Raw genomic sequence first — 19,890 nt, forward strand, 5'->3', positions numbered from 1 at the left:
CACTGGTGCCAAATGCGAAAAGTGGCACAATGCCCATAATGGACTTGGATGAAAAAATGATTGAAAGGGAAGGGGATGGGGCAAATGGGTGTTAATATTTTTTTACCCTTTAGCTTTGTACTCTATTTTATTTTTGTTTGTTCTGAATTCAATTGAATGCATTACATTACAACTTGTCTAAAAGAATCAATCAGAGTGATCTCTGTCTCTCTTTCTCTCTCATATATATATATATATATATATATATATATATATATATATATATATATATATATATATATATATATATATATATATATATATATATATATATATATATATATATATATATATATATGAGAGACAGAGATCACTCTGATTGATTCTTTTTATATATATATATATCACTCTCTCTCTCTCTCTCTCTCACTGGGTGGGGATCCTGACCTCCCATAGTGGGCAGGGAGGTACATGCTGTGTCTTCTATCCCCCCATACCCGTTTTCCAATTGTTTCCTGTCATTGTCTTGGAATGAGATTACTTAGTTTTGTCCTGACCCTTGCCGGAGTTCCTTGGCTGGGAGGGAATCAGTCGAATGTCAAGTTATAGTTTGGGAGATGATACAGTATTTTTTTCCTTGTAAATCATCTCTCTGTTATTCATTGTTTTATGTTTAGTTTATTATATGATTGGTAAACATTTGAGTGTATTCCTCTTAGTTGGGACCTGTGCTTGTGTCTGGATGAGACTTTTAGGTGATCTCAAACTAAGTACTTTGACGGTGTGCTTTTGGAATCTACAATCTGTTCCCTATTTCAACCAATTCCCCTTTGTCTTACCTTTTCTTTTGTGCTTTAATTGTAATTCTAGAACTTGTTACTGTCCCATTTTCTTCCTTTTTTACTGGCGCTGATATGACCTTAATGTGTTGCAAGCGCCGTAAAACCCTTAAAAACAAAAACAAAAAAATCTCTCTCTGTCTCTCTCTCTCTCTCTCTCTCTCTCTCTCTCTCTCTCTCTCTCTCTCTCTCTCTCTCTCTCTCTCTCTCTCTCTCTCTCTCTCTCTCTCTCTCTCTTCCATAATGTTTTCTCAGCCAACCTTCTAACTTCATAGTATTATGTTTATTGATATCACTTGGTAATAGAGAGATAATGTAATAGTAAGTTAGGCTGATCGATTTAAGTAATAATTTTTTAAAGGCTTAATTTAAAATTCGCTCTGGGTGGTTGGATGGGAGCATCACCCTTGAATCATATACCTATGATGTTCGCATGGGTGTACGATCCGATAGTGATGTCGTTTCTTCTTCTCTTTACTAGCCTATCCTGCTTCTTTGGTTTGTGATTGTATTTTTGACAGGGGATATTTTTTTTTCTGTAAATCTTCTGCCTGTTTGTTCTTGGTTATTTATAATTTAGCTTATGATATCTTTAGGTTATGATTTTGATTTACATTTGTACTATTTTTGTTAGATTGCTTGTTTTTTTGTTTCAGCGGTCTCTCATATAACCTCAATTGTGTTGGAAGAGACCTAAAGCAACAAAAAAAAAAAAAAAAAAAAAAAAAAAAAAAATTCGCTCTTTTGATGGAATATGTTTTGCAATTGAATAGAGATTCATATTTATAAGCTGCATAACCACAAGATTGCAGTAATCCACACACTAGCTGGGTTTGTAGTATAAAAACAAATTACTCCTTTTGGCCAAAAGTTTATCATAATCTCTCTCTTGACATAGTGGGCGGCATTATAGAGCTCTAAAATGCTTAATTGGAAATACAATTTCGTTAAATTATATTTACAAAAAGTCAGTTTGTATCCAATGATCAGAATAGATGAGTTTTAGAAGTTAGTAATATATTGCGTAATATGTTATTTTTGCATTAGATTTGGGTTTGACACACAGGCCGATAGATTTTTCTCCCTTTTGACAAATTGTCATTGTCGTCACTGGGTATATTATGTCAGAGGGGAGAGGTTGCCAAAATGTGGATTTGAAGATTGAAATGATCAGAAATACGAAAAAAGACACACAAAAAAAAAAGGGTTTATGCACTTAATAAAAATATATTTAAAGTGGTCGATCAAACAAATTTACATAATTTAGGTCACATGTTTTACTTCATTCATATTTATTATTTATAAAATTATTTTTCAGCATGACTATCACTCTGACAATGCTCATTTCTTTTTTACTTTTTTGCCTTGTTTTGGAAAATACAGAAGTGGGTCTGACTGGACTGGAGTCCCTTTTCGATGAGGGAGGAGATAGTACTTTTATTTAGGTATACAGAAATGATAATATCGCCTGAGCAGTGACTTAAGCAAGGTAATAACCTGAGGTTGACCCAGGGTTATGCCTGGCAAGTTAGGGGGAATCACCTAGTGAGTTCAGTTATGGTGATACCAGTCAATTTATGCTCACTTTCATTTCTTTCGTTATTGCTTCGCAATGAGCTCAAACTCGAGTCTCTTTGCATTGTGATAGTCACCAATCTTTCCTGATTCTATTTATATGGATTTTATGCCAAAGTCCTTTGCTGAGAGGGAAACAGTCAATTGTACAGTGTATATTTTGGGATGTGATAGTTTTTTTCCCTTGTAAACCATCTCTCTGTTATGCACTTGTGAAGGTGGTTTAAAGTGGAGACTAAATTTTAAATTTTGAAAATTATAATTAGTAATCCTCTCGACCACTCAGGCGTTTTACATGGTCAGTCAGCTTCTACTTCTACACCTCTAGATCGCCCTCTTAGTTTAATTTGATAGAAGTTTGCAAGAGTCGATGATGTCCCTGATACATAATATATATTTTAAATGTTTTAAACAGCCATCGTTTATATAGCAGACTTTGGATATAACCTTCACAATACATTGCAAATGCCAAAGAAAGAAATAAGTTCCACCCCCACCTATAATTGGTGAAATAACGATAGTCAGATTTATTCTGATTTATAATAATATATATACAGTAAAATTACTGTATACTGAAAAATACCATGAACTGTAAAGAATTTAATAAGTTGTACGAGTTTCTTCATTATCTTTATACTAATTCTTACAATGGACCGAAATACTTCTAAGCAATACTTTCTTTAAACCGAAACAACTTGAGAGCACCTTCCCCTTTTCTCTCTCTATTTTAAAAAAAAAAATTCGGGAAGGTGGCCACACGTAATAATGCCCGCCAATCAGGGGCATGGCTATATTGGTTGATTTGGTGCCTGGCACCGCGTGCATCTTTTTAAAAATGGATTACAGCATTTTAAAAAAAAAAAAAAAATCCCCCAAAAAATGAGAAATGGTATATACCGCCTCTTATCTATTTGAGTAAGTCTTTTCTTTATTTTTTTTCTTTCTTTTGTATTTACAAATATTATAGCACGTTTTAAGTCATTTTCTGGCACCACCCTATACTGTAAGCATGCCACGCCACTGCCGCCGATATTTAACAAAGAAGAGCGTAAAAGTATAAGATGGGGGTGGGGTGTAGGTGAGGAGTAGGCAAACACTTCGATCACTGCGCTTGGGCTTGGCCAACACCACAATCTCACTATCGCACAGACTGAAAAAAGAAGACAATGGGTGACTGGCAGGCGAAAAGGGAAGGAAGTGGGATATATATATCGAAGATCAAAAGGTGCCAATTTTTTGTCTCAAAATAAAAGTGGCAAATAAGTCCATTCATGTACAGTAGAGCATGCCTATAGCGGGACTTTTGGTCCCAGCAGAAAAATCCCGCTGTAGCCAAGTTCCCGCTATAGGAAAGAAGGGGAAAATGTCCCAAAAATAAACATGATTACCTCCCTTGAATGTCAATAAAACTAACGTGACCCATGAGCCTTGAAATGGACTATCTTTGGTTCAGTGTTTGTTTTTTTTTTTTTTTGTTTTGTTTTTTTTTTGGGGGGGGGGGGGGGTTTGTGTTGTGTTTTTTTTTTTTTTTGGGGGGGGGGGGGGGGGGTTTTTTTTTTTATTTAGGCAGGAAGGACTACGATACGAACGAGTGCGAGTGATGTGTATGCTTGAGCAGCAACAATTGCAATGAATGAGGAATGGCATAATAGTAATAATAGGGCTAATCTGGATTAAAATGTACACACCACAGCGTGTGCACAAGCCTCTTCTCTCTAATTGGCCAAGGGCTTTACACACAGCGTCATCTTGTGCAACGCATCTCTTTTATATCAGGTTGACCAACTTAATTAATCATCACAAGACTGACCAATCAACGCATATAAAGAAATATAGCGAGCGGCAAAAGAAGTGCGGGTAGACACGAGAGGTGTGTGTGAAGACACGAGCGAAATGGCAGACGGAGGCGTGTGTGTTAGTCTTGGGTGACGGGAGAGAGCCCAGTCTACGTCACTCGCTGAGTCGCGGTGTGTACACCTCGCTCAATTTTTCCCGCTGTAAGCAAGTTCGGGCCTTTCCTTGACCCGCTAAACCCAAGCACAGGTAAATGAATTTATATAGTAAAAAAAAGCGGGGTTTGTGTAAGGTCCCGTTGTAGCGATGGTCCCGCTGTAGCGGGTGCCGCTATGGTCATGTTCTACTGTATCTAAATTGTGTAGTAAAAACCCTGAACTGGGTGGGGTTCCCGACCTCCTATAGTGGGCAGGGAGGTACTTCTTGTGCCTTCTATCCCCCTGTATCTGTTTTCCAATTGCTTTCTGCCTTTGTCTTGAATGAGATTGGTTTTGTCCTGGCCCTGGCTGGGAAAGAAACAGTCAAATGTATAGTTTTAGGAGATGATATTTTTTGTCTTGTACATCATCTCTCTGTTATGCATTGTATTTTTGTGTTATATATAATAATTTGTAAACATTTGAGTGTATTCCTCTTCGTGGGGACCTGCACATGTGTCTGTTTGAGACTTTAAGGTGATCTCATCAGAGTACACTGATAGTGTGCTCTTGGAATCTACATATGTTACCTATTTGAACCATTCCCCTATGTCTTACTTTTACTTGCGTGCATTAATTGTTATTCCCGAACATTTTACTATCCCATTTTCTTCCTTTTTACAGGGGCTGATATGACCTTAATGTGTTGCAAGCGCCGTAAAACCCTCTAAACAAAAAACAACCCCCCCCCCCCCCACTGAACTTCATAAATGAAAGACCCTTTAGATAAAATTAAGGTCTAACACAACACAATACGTCGACAATACCTACGGGTTGTTGATGACACCTGTGACCGGTGACACTAAAATGAGGCAAGACACTCAATAATTATATGATGTTTTTAAATTTAGTGATATATACGCGAAAAGACATGTTCAACAACAATCATAATACATAAGTGTTACCAACTATTGGGGAAAATGTTGCTCTTTGATGTTAGTCGGTCACAAGCAAGATAGAATGCAAATATATTATTTCATAAACATGAAGAACAATATGACCAGCAATCTTAGAAACATGTGAATAAAATGTTGGGAAATTATGTGACTAAAGCATGAATATGGTGCCACTTGTGACATTAGTTAGATCCGTGACACCATTACTTTTGTCACAAGCAATACCGAAATGCAATTTCTCCAATAATATATCTTTAGTTTCAGCCAAAAACAACTGTAATAACCACAGGCAAATATAGAATTTCATAATATTTCAAAGATAAAAGACTTTAAAAGTAGAAATATACGTGGCAATTGAACATTTGCTTTGTTTTTGTTTTGTTTTTAAGGGTTTTACGGCGCTTAAAAAAAAAAACAACAAATGTTCAATTACAATCAAACGGTAATTCCAAATCGTCACAATCAATTGAACATTTGAGTGTGACTTGTGACATTAGGCCGGAGTCACTATTGCTTATGACACAAGCAACATCAAATCACAATATTGTCAATAATATATCATTATCTTCAGTCAAACGAGCGTAAAGACCAAATTTAAAATGGAATTCAATAATAATGTGATGTAATTTGCATTGAATTAATTTATTAGTTAGCCAATATTAAAGTGTTGAATGGTTCCTTTAAATCACGACTCGGCGAGATATCCCTGATAAGAACAACCAGTCTTGATTAGAATTTGTCTTAAAATGTTAAGTATCTAAAATATTTTACGGAGTGGCTATTGGTCAGTACCCACGGGCGCTGGCACTTGTTGGCCAGTAGTGACCGGACCACGGGTGCTGGCGTCTGTACTGACGATGACAGTTTGTGAAGAGGAATGCGAAGAAAATGCCATTTTTGAAATAACTTGTTCTGCGACAAAAATTTTTTTTTTAAAAATCCGCATTTCCTGCCCAATACTAGTCACAGGTAAGTGTCTTGGTTTCATCTTGTTTTTTTCAGTTTACGTGAGATTTGTGCAAATTTGTCAATTAAACAATTGGACTGGGTGGGGTTCCCGACCTACCATAGTGGGCAGGGAGGTATTTGTGTGTCTGCTTTCCAATTGCTGTCTTGTCTTGGGATAAAATTACTTGGTTTTGTTCTGACACTGGTAGGATGCCTTCTAATAACACAATTCAGATTGATTGACCTTCGACCAAGACATTATAAATCCCTTCTCCACTCCCACAACCTGACCATACCCCCCTGAGTGAACAAGCATTATAAATCATATTTATACACATCTATTATCTATCACTTACCTAATAATAACTGATCGCTTACTATTATATCCTCCTATTTCCAGTATGTAGCATTCTTTCTTTTATTTATTTTCTCTCTCTACCCCACTTAAATACCCATAACATTTTCACCAACTCATAATAATAGTCATTGACAAATTACCTGGATACAACAAATAACAAGATGCGTCCATGTCTTTTCTCTCTCTCTCTCTCTCTCTCTCTCTCTCTCTCTCTCCCCCCCCCCCCCCCCCTCCTCACCTTTGCAAGCGACACAACTTAAATGAATCGATCACCCTTCCCCAAACTCTTCGGCCTCCGGAATAATGTGGTCAGAGCGTTTCTGTGTAAAACTAATTCTCGTATGCCGTGCAACATGCCTAGATTGTTGCGGACCTTACGAATACAGCCGGGATCGGTCGAGGCCGACTCGGAAGGAATGGATGATAATAATTTTAAAAACGTACAATCTGTACTCCTTAGCCCACAGCTCCTAACGCCCCCCTCTTCCAACCTGACTTTAGTTCAAATAACATAACCTTAACCAAACCCATAGTGTAATACATTAACCAATGCTGCATAGGGAAAGACCACGTGCTCAAAAGATATAGCAACGACTGACGCTCGGCTAGAGAGTGGGAAAGTGGGTGGCCACCCTTGGACTCTTTAGGGAGCAAGGGATTAGGTTACTAACAATTAATCAACATTCCTTTACCACTCATAAATATGTCCCCAAGAATTACAATCGAATTAAATATTCCTGTAAGCCAACTGGCCCTCATACCCAGCAATCCGCCAATTGAAACAAACTCCCCCCCCCCCCCATCCTCCCTTAACTTAAACCTAACCTTCCCCTAATATTATTATTTCCCAACCATAATATAACCTAAAAACTGCAATTCCAAAACTTTCGGTCATTCGAATAATTGACAATCTGATAGGCCCCTTACATCCTCACCAATCAATAACTCACTAAACCAAGTGATCTCCCCCCCCCCCCTTCTACTACGCTACTCCACAGAAATTAAACCGGTAAACGGATTGGTCCGGGTTCCCAGCGACCCACCAATCAGAACACAACAACCTGCCCCCCCCCCCCCTATCTAACCGTACCTACCTCTTATATCCTATGTTATTACATATCTGTCTAAAAGAATAACATCATTACAAACTACCAGCCCAATAAATACCAAATACCCCCTAACCCTCCCACGAAATCCGCAACCACCATAATATTCTAACTATTCAACTATTTCAATCCTTAACAGTGTCAAATAAAACAAACAAACAAAACCCAAAACAAACTGGATAAATAACAAAATTAAAGGAATGTCGTGGCGACATAGGACGACAGATTCATCGGACCGCCCCAACAGCATCTAACATAATATGGAATTAAATCTAATACAATTGATACTAATTAAAAGAGCCGTTAGACAAGCTGGCCTGGGTTAAAAAAACAAACAAACAAACAAAAAAAAAAACCAGCATGCTATCGTGATCAACGATTGAAATCAAATTTAGCGGAAAATATTGTGTGAACGAGGATCTGGATCTGAATATCTGGATGTATGGTTAACTACTAGTCAAGTGACCCACTGGGACATCCAACGAATGACCAAGAAACCCATCCATTAATTCAAAGGGAAAAACATCCCTTAACGCCGCAACCAGATAAATGAATGTCGCCACCAATCACAGCAAACCTCTACAAAACCGATAAGGAACAAATAATAATAATTGGAGCAACAGATTAACTTACCCATAGCCTAACTTTAATTCATGAAAATTCACTATTATTGTTTTGTTAAATGATGTGTTAATGTGTAATTGTGTGACGCTGTTTTATTGATTTATATTATAGTACTTCTGCTTTAACTGGGATTAATACTTATCATATGAACCTGATCTGTCCCTATATAATGTGCCACATCTATCACTACTATTACCTATTTCTTTAAGCTTAAACTGTATTACTATCTTCGAGTTGTTAGGAACTTTAACCCAACTATAATGGTAAAGGAGGCACCAGACAGCTTCTGTCTTTGGGGATTACTATTTGACTTTTATCTGTCTATTTCTACTTGCCACTTTTCCCACATGAAAGGGACAACAAACAGGCCCTATGATACTCAGTATTGATTACAGAAGAACTATAAAGTTATAAGCAACAAATCTGTAAAATTGCAATTTATCAGCTGGATTTTTAAAGACAAAATTTTTTTTTTAAATCATCATTTTTTTCAATGAGACATCAACGTGTGATTTGTCAAGATGCTACTTATCATTTTGAATTTATACATGGTAGGTTGACAAAGGTTTTAGATGCCTGTAGGGAGTAGACAGGGAAAGAAAGTGACATTTTTTAATGGCATTTTTTTTCTTCGAAAAGTTTCTGCACTCATAGCTTTGCTCTAGAATAAAGTATCAATTTCCATGCAGAACGACAAATTTTTACTAAAGTAAGTTCTGAATTGAGATCAAAGATAAAAAAACATTACTATCTAATGCTGGGAGCTAAAACCCACAAAAGAACAATCGTACAATCACTTAGTAATCTGGAGCACTGATTAGTTAGAAAAATAAAACTTCAAAGAAATTGACATCAAGTTTGACAAACTAATATCATTATTACTATTATAGAAAACGTATAAAATCACGTCTAAATAAATGTTTATTACGCACAGACACTTTTTTATTTTAATCAAAGAATTATCGTCAGAATATCAACAGATCATGACAATTACTTTCAACCATTAACGATTAAAATAGGCGGGAAATAAAGATAGTATGTGCACCAAAATTTATATGGGAACCTGGTAACTATCTATTCAACTTGATCAACGTTTAAAACATGGGATGAGTTTTAAAGTCAACAAATTGCATTTTTTTAAAGCATATTGCAAAGGCATTATGACAGAGGCCCTTACTTACCTTTATGCCTAATACAGTGTGGAAATTTAATAATTTTAATAAAAACACATTAAAGGATGTTTAGCCCCTTTCCTTTTGCCTTTGATAGCCCATTCAATAGACGACAACAGGAGCATTTTAATTGGATGGCAAGTATAGTGAATTTTCGGTAAACGTTTTTTCTGATCGTGAATCTCACAGCGAACGAATATTCGTTCAGAATTCTAATCAAAACGCATATATTACAAGTTAAAACATTTAAGACAAATCAAAAGTTGTTTTCAACTTTGTAACGACATTGATACTGATTGTATCTAATTTTACTAGCAATCTAATTTTTACAGATCGTGACAATTATTTCAACAATTAACGATCAAAATCGGCCGGAAATAGAGTTAATATGTGCGCTAAAATGTATCTGGCAACTTTGGTACTCTCTCTATATAATCAACTCGATTAATGTTTAAAACATGGAATGAGTTTTGAAGTCAAGAAATTGCATAATTCAAAGGTATATTGCTAAGGCATTATGATTAAAAATCGTATTTATCTTAATGAATAAACTATTCTTGAAATGTAATAATAATTATTTTTAAAACACATTAAAGGCCTTTGCCTTTGGCGTTGATAACGGCACGCCCATTCAGTGGAGGACAAATGGCATATTTTGATACACAATGGAAACCCATTCCCATCATTGCCTGACCAGCAAACGCAGGATTCCCAGTCTACAGTCACTGTTGAATTTCTAGACGGATTGTTTGATTTTCTTGGAATATGTGTTAAAAGGAAGAAACATGGGTCAAAGTTTGCCGGCGTACGACGGAAATGCCGGTGAATGAGAATTTCTTGGACTGTCTTGCCGGTTAATTAATACTTTTACTGTTGAGAGAGTTGATAGTTATCTCCGCATTTGCTACCATTACCATAATAATATCATCATTTACTATATCAAAGAACACCACTTGACGACTACTACTACTGCTACTACTACTACTACTACTACTACTACTACTACTACTACTACTACTACTACTGCTGCTGCTGCTGCTGCTGCTGCTGCTACTACTACTGACGCCGCTGATTGTTTCAGGTTTTTTTGTGTATGGCATTCAACATTTTCAGGCGAAGTGACCGTTCCACCTTTGATCCATGAGAAAATATGCAATGGAGATAAACCAACTTCTGAGAAACCATTGCAACAGTTTGACAAATCAGTCCCTGTTGCAATTAAACCTACTAGCTTTAATGCCAAGAGAACGCCCAATATGAAATCTTCTGATAGATATCATAAAATGTTCTCTGAACCATACTCTCAAAATGTGGACCCAAATGTTCCTTCCAGAATTTATAAAATCCTGAATTCTCATGCTCACGTTAACCCAGTTAAACGGGACATTAATAGTAATCATTCCGTTGCATCACCGCATAATGAAAACAAATCGCCTGTCAAACTATCCAAGATTCGAAGACTTTCACATGCTGATCGATTAAAATCAGGTGAGCTTTTAATTTGGAAATTATTAATAATTCTTATAATATCCTTTAATTCATTTATTTCTCATTTTGTTTTTGTTTTTGACAGTAGCAAAGCCACATCATCTATCTTTGTTTTTAATTTTTTAAAAAACTTTCCTCGCTATTTTTTTTCCAAATTAAGAAACCGTACGTGAGCATTGCATAAAAATCTTATCAGATGCATTACTTACTCTCTGATATAAGATTGACTTAGATTTATCAATTCAAAATGCATTTCTTATTTATCTCAGGAGTATAAATTATATGGGTGCTGGTAAATTAGTAATTTCTGAAATTGTAAGAGAGATAGATTAAAAACTGGAAAGCGGTTGGGTTTTATTTATTTGTATATTTTGTTCTTAAATTTTGGAGAACAATTCTATCCAGAGATTTGACTTTTTGATTAGTAGATTTACAGTTGAAAAAAAACGCATTTATTTTGAAAATTTAACTAGTGTTATACTTAAGAGTCTTTTGTTTATATATCACGAATATTTTTTTTTCTTTTTGTTGCAGGTTCAAACATTCATTTACAAGAAATACAAAAGGTAGATGAAACAGCAAATGGAAAAATAGATGGTTCTTCTGAGCACTTTAAAGTCCCTGCCATTCCTCCCGAAAGACGTAATCTGAAATCAGGTAAGAATCAAATTTTTTATTGTTCAGTTTAACAGTGCGTTTATGTATAATTAAAAACTTTTCTGTCTATTCAAGCATATTGGATCAAATCTCATATCGGCTTTGATGAAGTAGTAAATTTTGGTTTTAATCAACACGAAAAAGCAACTAAAAGAAAACAACGCTTAGAAAAGTATTACAATTAAATCTGTTACAGGATAAGAGATAGGTTTTAATATAACACTAATACAAGCATATATATATATATATATATATATATATATATATATATATATATATATATATATTATATATATATATATATATATATATATATATAAATTAAAGGGTCCCCAGTCAACAGTAAAATTTTATACGTACATGACTTTTAGGCATTATTACATTTTAAGATAGAAAAAGCTGTAGCGACCTGGTACTTATTTTATATCCAATGAGAGAATGTGAGTAAAGAGCCTTTGTTAGGGAATCAACTATGTGCCGATCAAAGCGGGCTTCATACAGTGGACCGTTCCGTACTATACTACTTCACAGCACAGTTGCACTATATTATATTATTTATTCTAATAATTAAACAAGCGATATTAATTTCCAATCAATGATTCTATCATTAAAAATAGGAAGTTAGATTGACAGTGATAAAGATAAGGAAAGTCACTTGTCAATTTCATACAGACATTTGAAAAATCTTATCGCAGCGTTTGTTTTCTGGAAATTATATTAAAGACACAATATGCATGCCATGAATTTAGGACGGTGTATTTTTTGCACTGTAAATGCAAACATCTATTACGCCCCTCGACCAATACATATATTGATTTGACAGTATGATTTTACTAAGTTAATATCACCGGCCCCAAAGTTTTCTTTTTTTTTTTTAGTTACAATATCGTATTTTATATTGAATTTTGTATTGCAGCCCTACGGAATAATAATATTCAAGTGTAAAAAGTTGTTTTAAAAAAAAAAAAATATGTGAAATCATTCCTTTCTACTTTTTTTCAAACATAAATTGATAGATATAAACATATTAAAGTCTATAAATGTTGCGTCTATTTTTTATTGTCTGCTATGATTTTATATTCATTAGTCTCTGTTTAATTTCCATCATTCATTAAATTATATTTTTAACTAATGGCATTATGCTTATCATCAATTATTGTACATATCATTTTTATTGTGGCATGCATTTTATATATAATGAATTTTTAAGTGCAGCCATGCGCAATAATAATGTTCAAGTGTAAATAGTTGTTTTTGAAAAATGTAAATATGTAAAATCATTTCTATTTTTTCACACTTGAATTGATGGAATGTATATAAATGTTCCGTATATTTTTTATTGTCTGATTTTATAAAATAAATAACACTAAATTCTGATTAAATTTATGAAAAAAAACGATTTTACTTTTATTTATGTCATCGATACAAAAGATTACGTCTCACTGAAGTTCGTTTAAATAAAACACAAAACTAATGGATTGTAATTTTACTTTTCGTCGAAGTGTTACATCCGAAAACAATGCACAAAATATTAGAACAAAGAGCATTGTCCAGGGACTCAACTAAGAGCTCAGCGAGTTTCGAACTAGTGTGGCTCAGTTGTAATGTTTCTTATTGCACCCGAAAAATACAGAATTCCACTATTCACCCCACTGTTTGGCTTTCAACAAATAATCGTACCACAGTTTTCTTTATCGCTTCTGCACTGCGGTTTACCAGTTGGTTATGTCAGCCATCCTTTGTAAAGTGACACTAGAGACAAATATCCTCCTGGGGAAAAAAGAAGGGAATGCTATCTTTATTAAATATCATTCTTTTGATGAGGAACAGTGATGCTCAGTCAAAAATGATCAATCTCTCTCTCTCTCTCTCTCTCTCTCTCTCTCTCTCTCTCTCCCTCTCTCTCTCTCTCATACACACACACACACACACACACACACATATATACTCGATACGTATGTATATATGTTTACATAAGTGTGTATGTAATTGTGTATATATTTATTCATAAATATTGTCTTAGAATCAACCATCACATTAATCAAAATGACGGTGTTAAAAGAGCAGGTCAAAAAACATAATCAAGATATATTTTCTTCAATGTTTCCATTTTAATAAAAGTTCTTATAATATGATTATCTTTAGTGGAGTTTACATTAGGATCTAAGATGATTTTATGTGAATATAACGCATGCGCTCACTATCTAATCTAAGCTGGTTAGTTGGCTTAGCGATTCGTTTTCTCGACTTGTCATAAATTCAAGCTATAATATACGTGGTATGTGACAAATGAGTGACACTGATTGTGGAAAATGTATGCTCCAACATTGGATCTTTCAGTAAGGCCTTTTAAAGCAATTACTCCACTCGACACGGGTTTGAATGAGTACCTGGCTACAGGATGTGACATGTATTGCCATCCTAGTAGTTGAAAAATAAGCCTCACGCCAGTCAATACTGATATAAATGGAAATATGGTTCCATATGGTTTGCTCATCGACTAAATGTCACATTGTTTAGTGCATTAAGCATAGTTAGACTAGAAATGCAATATATAAATTTTAAGTTTAATCATATGAGACAAAATTTGCCTTTTTTCTGGCGTATTGTATATCAGTTATCCTCAAAGCATTCTATAATTGGTCCTATTACAAGATAAATTATTCACTAACGCAGAGAAGACAATGTGCTTTTAGACATGTACAACGCTGCTAAAGTTTAGGCAGCACATTTCCAATCAATTATGATAAGTTTATGAGATTGAAGGATCGTTTCGGTAGAGACGACAATGTTGCGCTCACAACAGAACTTGAACCATTTACCTACATACAGAACATCATTACAATTTTATCCCACAAAAACACTGAGCTGCACATTGCAGTGCATATTTGCAATATATTATATGAAAAGGCCTAGCAAAAGCAACCATTTTGATCCAAATATGCCCTTCAAGTCAATTAAGCCACGACTTCTTACAAACCTTCACTGCATCATATAAAAATGTGAATGATTTTATATTTCTGAATCCGATAGCAAAAACACATATCCATCTAAAGCTGGGAGCACAACACCACAAAAGACTAGTTGTACAGTCAATTGGTAATGTTGAGCACTGCATATTTAGAAGAAAAAAAATGTTTCAAAGAAAATGATATGTAGGTTGACAAACTAATATCATTAATACCATTATAGAATTCGAATAAAATCTCGTCTAAATAAATGTTTGTTAGGCACAGAAATTTTTGATTTCAATCAATTGATTATCGTCAAATTATAATATATTATATCAAATTATGTATATTATACAGATCGTGACAATTACTTTCAACAATTAACGATCAAAATCGGCCGGAAATAAAGTTAATATGTGCGCTAAAATGTATCTGGCAACTTTGGTACTCTCTATATTCAAATAGATTAATGTTTAAAAGATGGAATGAGTTATGAAGTCAACAAATTGCATAATTGAAAGGCATATTGCAATGGCATTATGATTAAGGATCTTTATTACTAAACTATTCTGCAAATGTAATAAGAATTATTTTTAAAACAAAATAAAGGCTGTATAGCCCTTTCCATTTGGCTTTTATAACGGAACGCCCATTCAGTGGAGGACAAATGGCATATTTTGATTGGATGGCAAATATCGCGATTTTGAACGTGAACTTACGGTAAACTTTCTTTCTGACCGTGAATCTCACAGCGAACGAACGTTCAGAATTCTAATCAAAACGCATTTAATATAATCTAAATCATTATAAGACATATCAAAAGTTGTTTTCAACTTTGTAACGAGTGTGCTACTGATCGTATCTAATTTGCTAGCAATCTGAGAAAGTTTTCGTTTGTATTTTGATTACATTGAATCTAATACAACATGGAAACCCATTCGCCATCATTGCCTGACCAGCAAACGCAGGACGACCAGTCTACAGTCACTGTCGAATTTCTAGATGGATTGTTTGATTTTCTTGGAATAGGTTTTAAAAACAACAAATGCAATGGAGATAAACCAACTTCTGAGAAACCATTGCAACAGTTTGACAGATCAGTCCCTGTTGCAACTAAACCTACTAGCTTTAATGCCAAGAGAACGCCCAATATGAAATCTTCTGATAGATATCATAAAATGTGCTCTGAACCATACTCTCAAAATATGGGCCCAAATGTTCCTTCCAGAATTTATAAAATTCTGAATTCTCATGCTCACATTAACCCAGTTAAACGGGACATTAGTAATCATTCCATTGCATCACCGCATAATGAAAACAAATCGCCTGTAAAATTATCCAAGATCCGAAGACTTTCACATGCTGATCGATTAAAATCAGGTGAGCTTTTAATTTCGAAATTATTAATAATTCTTATAATATCCTTTAATTCATTTATTTCTCTCTTTTGTTTTTGTTTTTGACAGTAGCAAAGTCACATCATCTATCTTTGTTTATAATATTTAAAAAAATTTCCTCGTTATTTTTTTATTCCAAATTAAAAAAGCGTATGTGAGCATTGCTTAAAAATCTTATCAGATGCATTACTTACTCTCTGATATAATATTGACTTAAATTTATCAATTCAAAATGCATTTCTTATTTATCTCAGGAGTATAAATTATATGGGTGCCGGTAAATTGGTAATTTCTGAAATTGTAAGAGAGAGAGAGAGAGAGATAGATTAAAATCTGGAAAGCGGTTGGGTTTTTTTATTTGTATATTTTGTTCTTAAATTTTGGAGAACAATTCCATCCAGAGATTTGACTTTTTGATTAGCAGATTTACCTTTGAAAAAATACGCATTTATTTTGAAAATTAAACTAATGTTATACTTAAGTATCTTTTGTTTATATATCGCGAATAATTCTTTTTTCCTTTTGTTGCAGGTTCAAACATTCATTTACAAGAAATACAAAAGGTAGATGAAACAGCAAATGGAAAAATAGATGGTTCTTCTGAGCATTTTAAAGTCCCTGCCATTCCTCCCGAAAGACGTAATCTGAAAACAGGTAAGAATCAAATTTTTTATTGTTCAGTTTAACAGTGCGTTCATGTATGATTAAAAACTTTTCTTTCTTTTCAAGCACATTGGATCAAATCTCATATCGGCTTTGATGAAGTAGTAAATTTTGGTTTTAATCAACACGAAAAAGCAACTAAAAGAAAACAATGCTTAGAACAGTATTACGATTAAATCTGTTACAGGATACGAGATAGGTTTTAATATAACACTAATACAAACATATATATATATATATATATATATATATATATATATATATATATATATATATATATATATATATATATATATATATATATATGCATGCGCATATACAGCACACTATCCGCTAAACATGCTCAAAGTGCTTTATAAATGGTCCCCTGTCAACAATAAAATTTTATACGTACGTGCTGGCTAAGCATTATTACAACATTTTAAGCTAGAAAAAGCTGTAGCGACCAGGTACTTATTTTATATACAATGAGAGAATGCGAGTAAAGAGCCTTTGTTAAGGACTCAACTATGTGCCGATCAAAGTGGGCTTCATATCGTGGACCGTTCCGTATTTTATCACTTCACCGCGCAGTTGCACTATATTATATTATTTATTCTAATAATTAAACAAGCGATATTAATTTCAAATCAATGATCCTATCATTAAAAATAGGAAGTTAGATTGACAGCGATAAAGATAAGGAAAGTCACTTGTCAATTTCATACCGACATTTGAAAAATCTTATTGCAGTGTTTGTTTTCTGGAAATTATATTAAAGACACAATATGCATGCCATGAATTTAGGACGGTGTATTATTTGCACTGTAAATGCAAACATCTATTACGCCCCCTCGACCAATATACATATATTGATTTAACAGTATGATTTTACTAAGTTTATTACACTGGCCCAAAGTTGTCTTTTTTTAAAAGTTACAATATGGTTTTACTGTATTAATGACTATATGATATACGTTTGGTATTTTCAAAGTAAACAATCAGGAATAATTTGTTCTCTCTTTTTTTCCATCTTTCCAGGTACTGAAGAAAAAGCCATGCAATCACCGGGAATTATTCAACAGTCTCTGCATAGAAATAGAAAACGACCATATTCTGCTTTAGAATCTGACATTGCTCAGGAAATGGACTCTGCTGTCATCGCTCGGAAACGCTTCATGAAAAGATTAGAATACCCTTTATTTAACAATTTCTACTTTTTCAACCATATTGACCAGGAAAGGGAAACAACTGGCATCAATTATAATAATCGGCAAATGGACCATACTATCACTGATCATAATGCTCAGGAAATGGATCCTACTGTTATAGCTCGAAAACGCGTCATCAAGAGATTAAGATATCCCTTGTTTAACAGTTTTTATCATTTTAATCATCCTGAGCATTGATTAAACATTCATGACAAGTGTTTGGAAAATGAGCTAGAAAAAACACCATCTTCCATACGATCATCGTTGTCGTCACCATCGTCTTATATTGTAGTTTTTATCTTTAAATTGTGTTGTAGCAATCTTTAAATGTTCATAAACATCATCCTAAAAATCAATCATATTCATTAATCTCTGCTTAATTTTCATCATTCATTAAATCATTATTTTAACCAATGGCATTATGCTCTTATCATCAATTACCTGTCCATATAATTTGTAAGAAAATGAGCTACGTATATACATTTAAAATTAAATGTGAAGCGAATGTATTGCAATTTTTTTATTTGTAATGAATCACAAAATTTCTGTACGTACTCCATAAAAAACAATAATTAACCACTGGTGATCATTTATTATATATTTACTCTGTATGCTTTGTCTCTCTTACAAATAAATAAACTATGATATATATATATTATATATTGAACTTTTAAGTGTAAATAGTTGTTTTTAAACAATGTAATTATTTGAAATCATTTATTTCTATTTTTTTATCACACTTAAATTGATGTATATAAACATATTAAAGTATATAAATGATGCGTTTATTTTTTATTGTCTGATCTGATTGATATTCATTAGTCTCTCCTTAATTTCCATCACTGATTAAATCATTATTTTAACCAATAATAATATGTTTATCATCAATTAATCTTTACATATATCTTGTAAGAAAATGAGCTAATCATATAAATTGTACACAAAATTTGAAGCGAATGAATTGAAATTTGTTCTATGTATTTAATCGACAAAAATTCATAACATACTCCGATACAAACAATAATTTAACAATGATATTCACTTATTTTATAGTTACTCGGCACGCTTTGTTTCTGTTCCAAATAAACTGTGATATGTATTATATATTGAACTTTTAAATGCATCCATATGCAATAATAATATTCAAGTGTTTTTGTTTTTTTTAATGTAAATATGTGAAATAATTTATTTTGATTTTTTTTATACTTAAACTGATGGATATAAACATATTAAAGAACAAAAATATTGCGTCTATGTTTTTTTTGGTCTGATCTGATTAAATTGTCATCAATCTCTGCTTAATTTCCATCGTTCATTAAATAATTATTGTTTTTTAAAAAAAAATATACGTGAAATCATTCCTTTCTACTTTTTTTCAAACATAAATTGATAGATATAAACATATTAAAGTCTATAAATGTTGCGTCTATTTTTTATTGTCTGCTATGATATTATATTCATCAGTCTCTGTTTAATTTCCATCATTCATTAAATCATATTTTTAACTAATGGCATTATGCTTATCATCAATTATTGTACATATAATTTTTAATTGCGGCATGCATTTTATATATAATGAATTTTTAAGTGCAGCCATGCGCAATAATAATGTTCAAGTGTCAATAGTTGTTTTTGAAAAATTTTAATATGTGAAATCATTTCTATTTTTTCACACTTAAATTGATGGAATGTATATAAATGTTCCGTATATTTTTTATTGTCTGATTTTATAAAATAAATAGCACTGAACTCTGATTAAATTTATGAAAAAAAAAACGATTTTACTTTTATTCATGTCATCGATACAAAAGATTACGTCTCACTGAAGTTCGTTTAAATAAAACACAAAACTAATGGATTGTAATTTTACTTTTCGTCGAAGTGTTAGATCCGAAAACAATGCACAAAATATCCAAAGAGCATTGTCCAGGGACTCAACTAAGAGCTCAGCGAGTTTCGAACTAGTGTGGGCTCAAATTGTATTGTTTCTTTATTGGGACCCGAAAAATACAGAATTTCCCCTATTTACCCACTGTTTGCTTTTCAACAAATAATC

The 19,890-nt window shown here is 33.3% G+C and overlaps 1 long non-coding RNA gene across 1 annotated transcript in view; it reads right to left on the reverse strand.

Moving 5' to 3' along the window:
* Nucleotides 1-11,145: 11,145 nt before the first annotated feature.
* The window catches only part of LOC144975600 (uncharacterized), a 33,770-nt gene continuing 25,025 nt past the window's right edge, over nt 11,146-19,890 (reverse strand). Inside the window, exons 2-3 of the long non-coding RNA XR_013645951.1 lie at nt 13,314-13,403; nt 11,146-11,623 (exon numbers count right to left, since the gene is read on the reverse strand). This is a non-coding gene — a long non-coding RNA (uncharacterized LOC144975600). The remainder of the gene's footprint in view (nt 11,624-13,313; nt 13,404-19,890) is intronic.

The sequence above is a fragment of the Berghia stephanieae genome, chromosome 6 (assembly GCF_034508935.2).
Source record: "Berghia stephanieae isolate SIO BIC M18660-M18661 chromosome 6, UCSD_Bste_1.3, whole genome shotgun sequence".
NCBI lineage: Eukaryota > Metazoa > Mollusca > Gastropoda > Nudibranchia > Aeolidiidae > Berghia > Berghia stephanieae.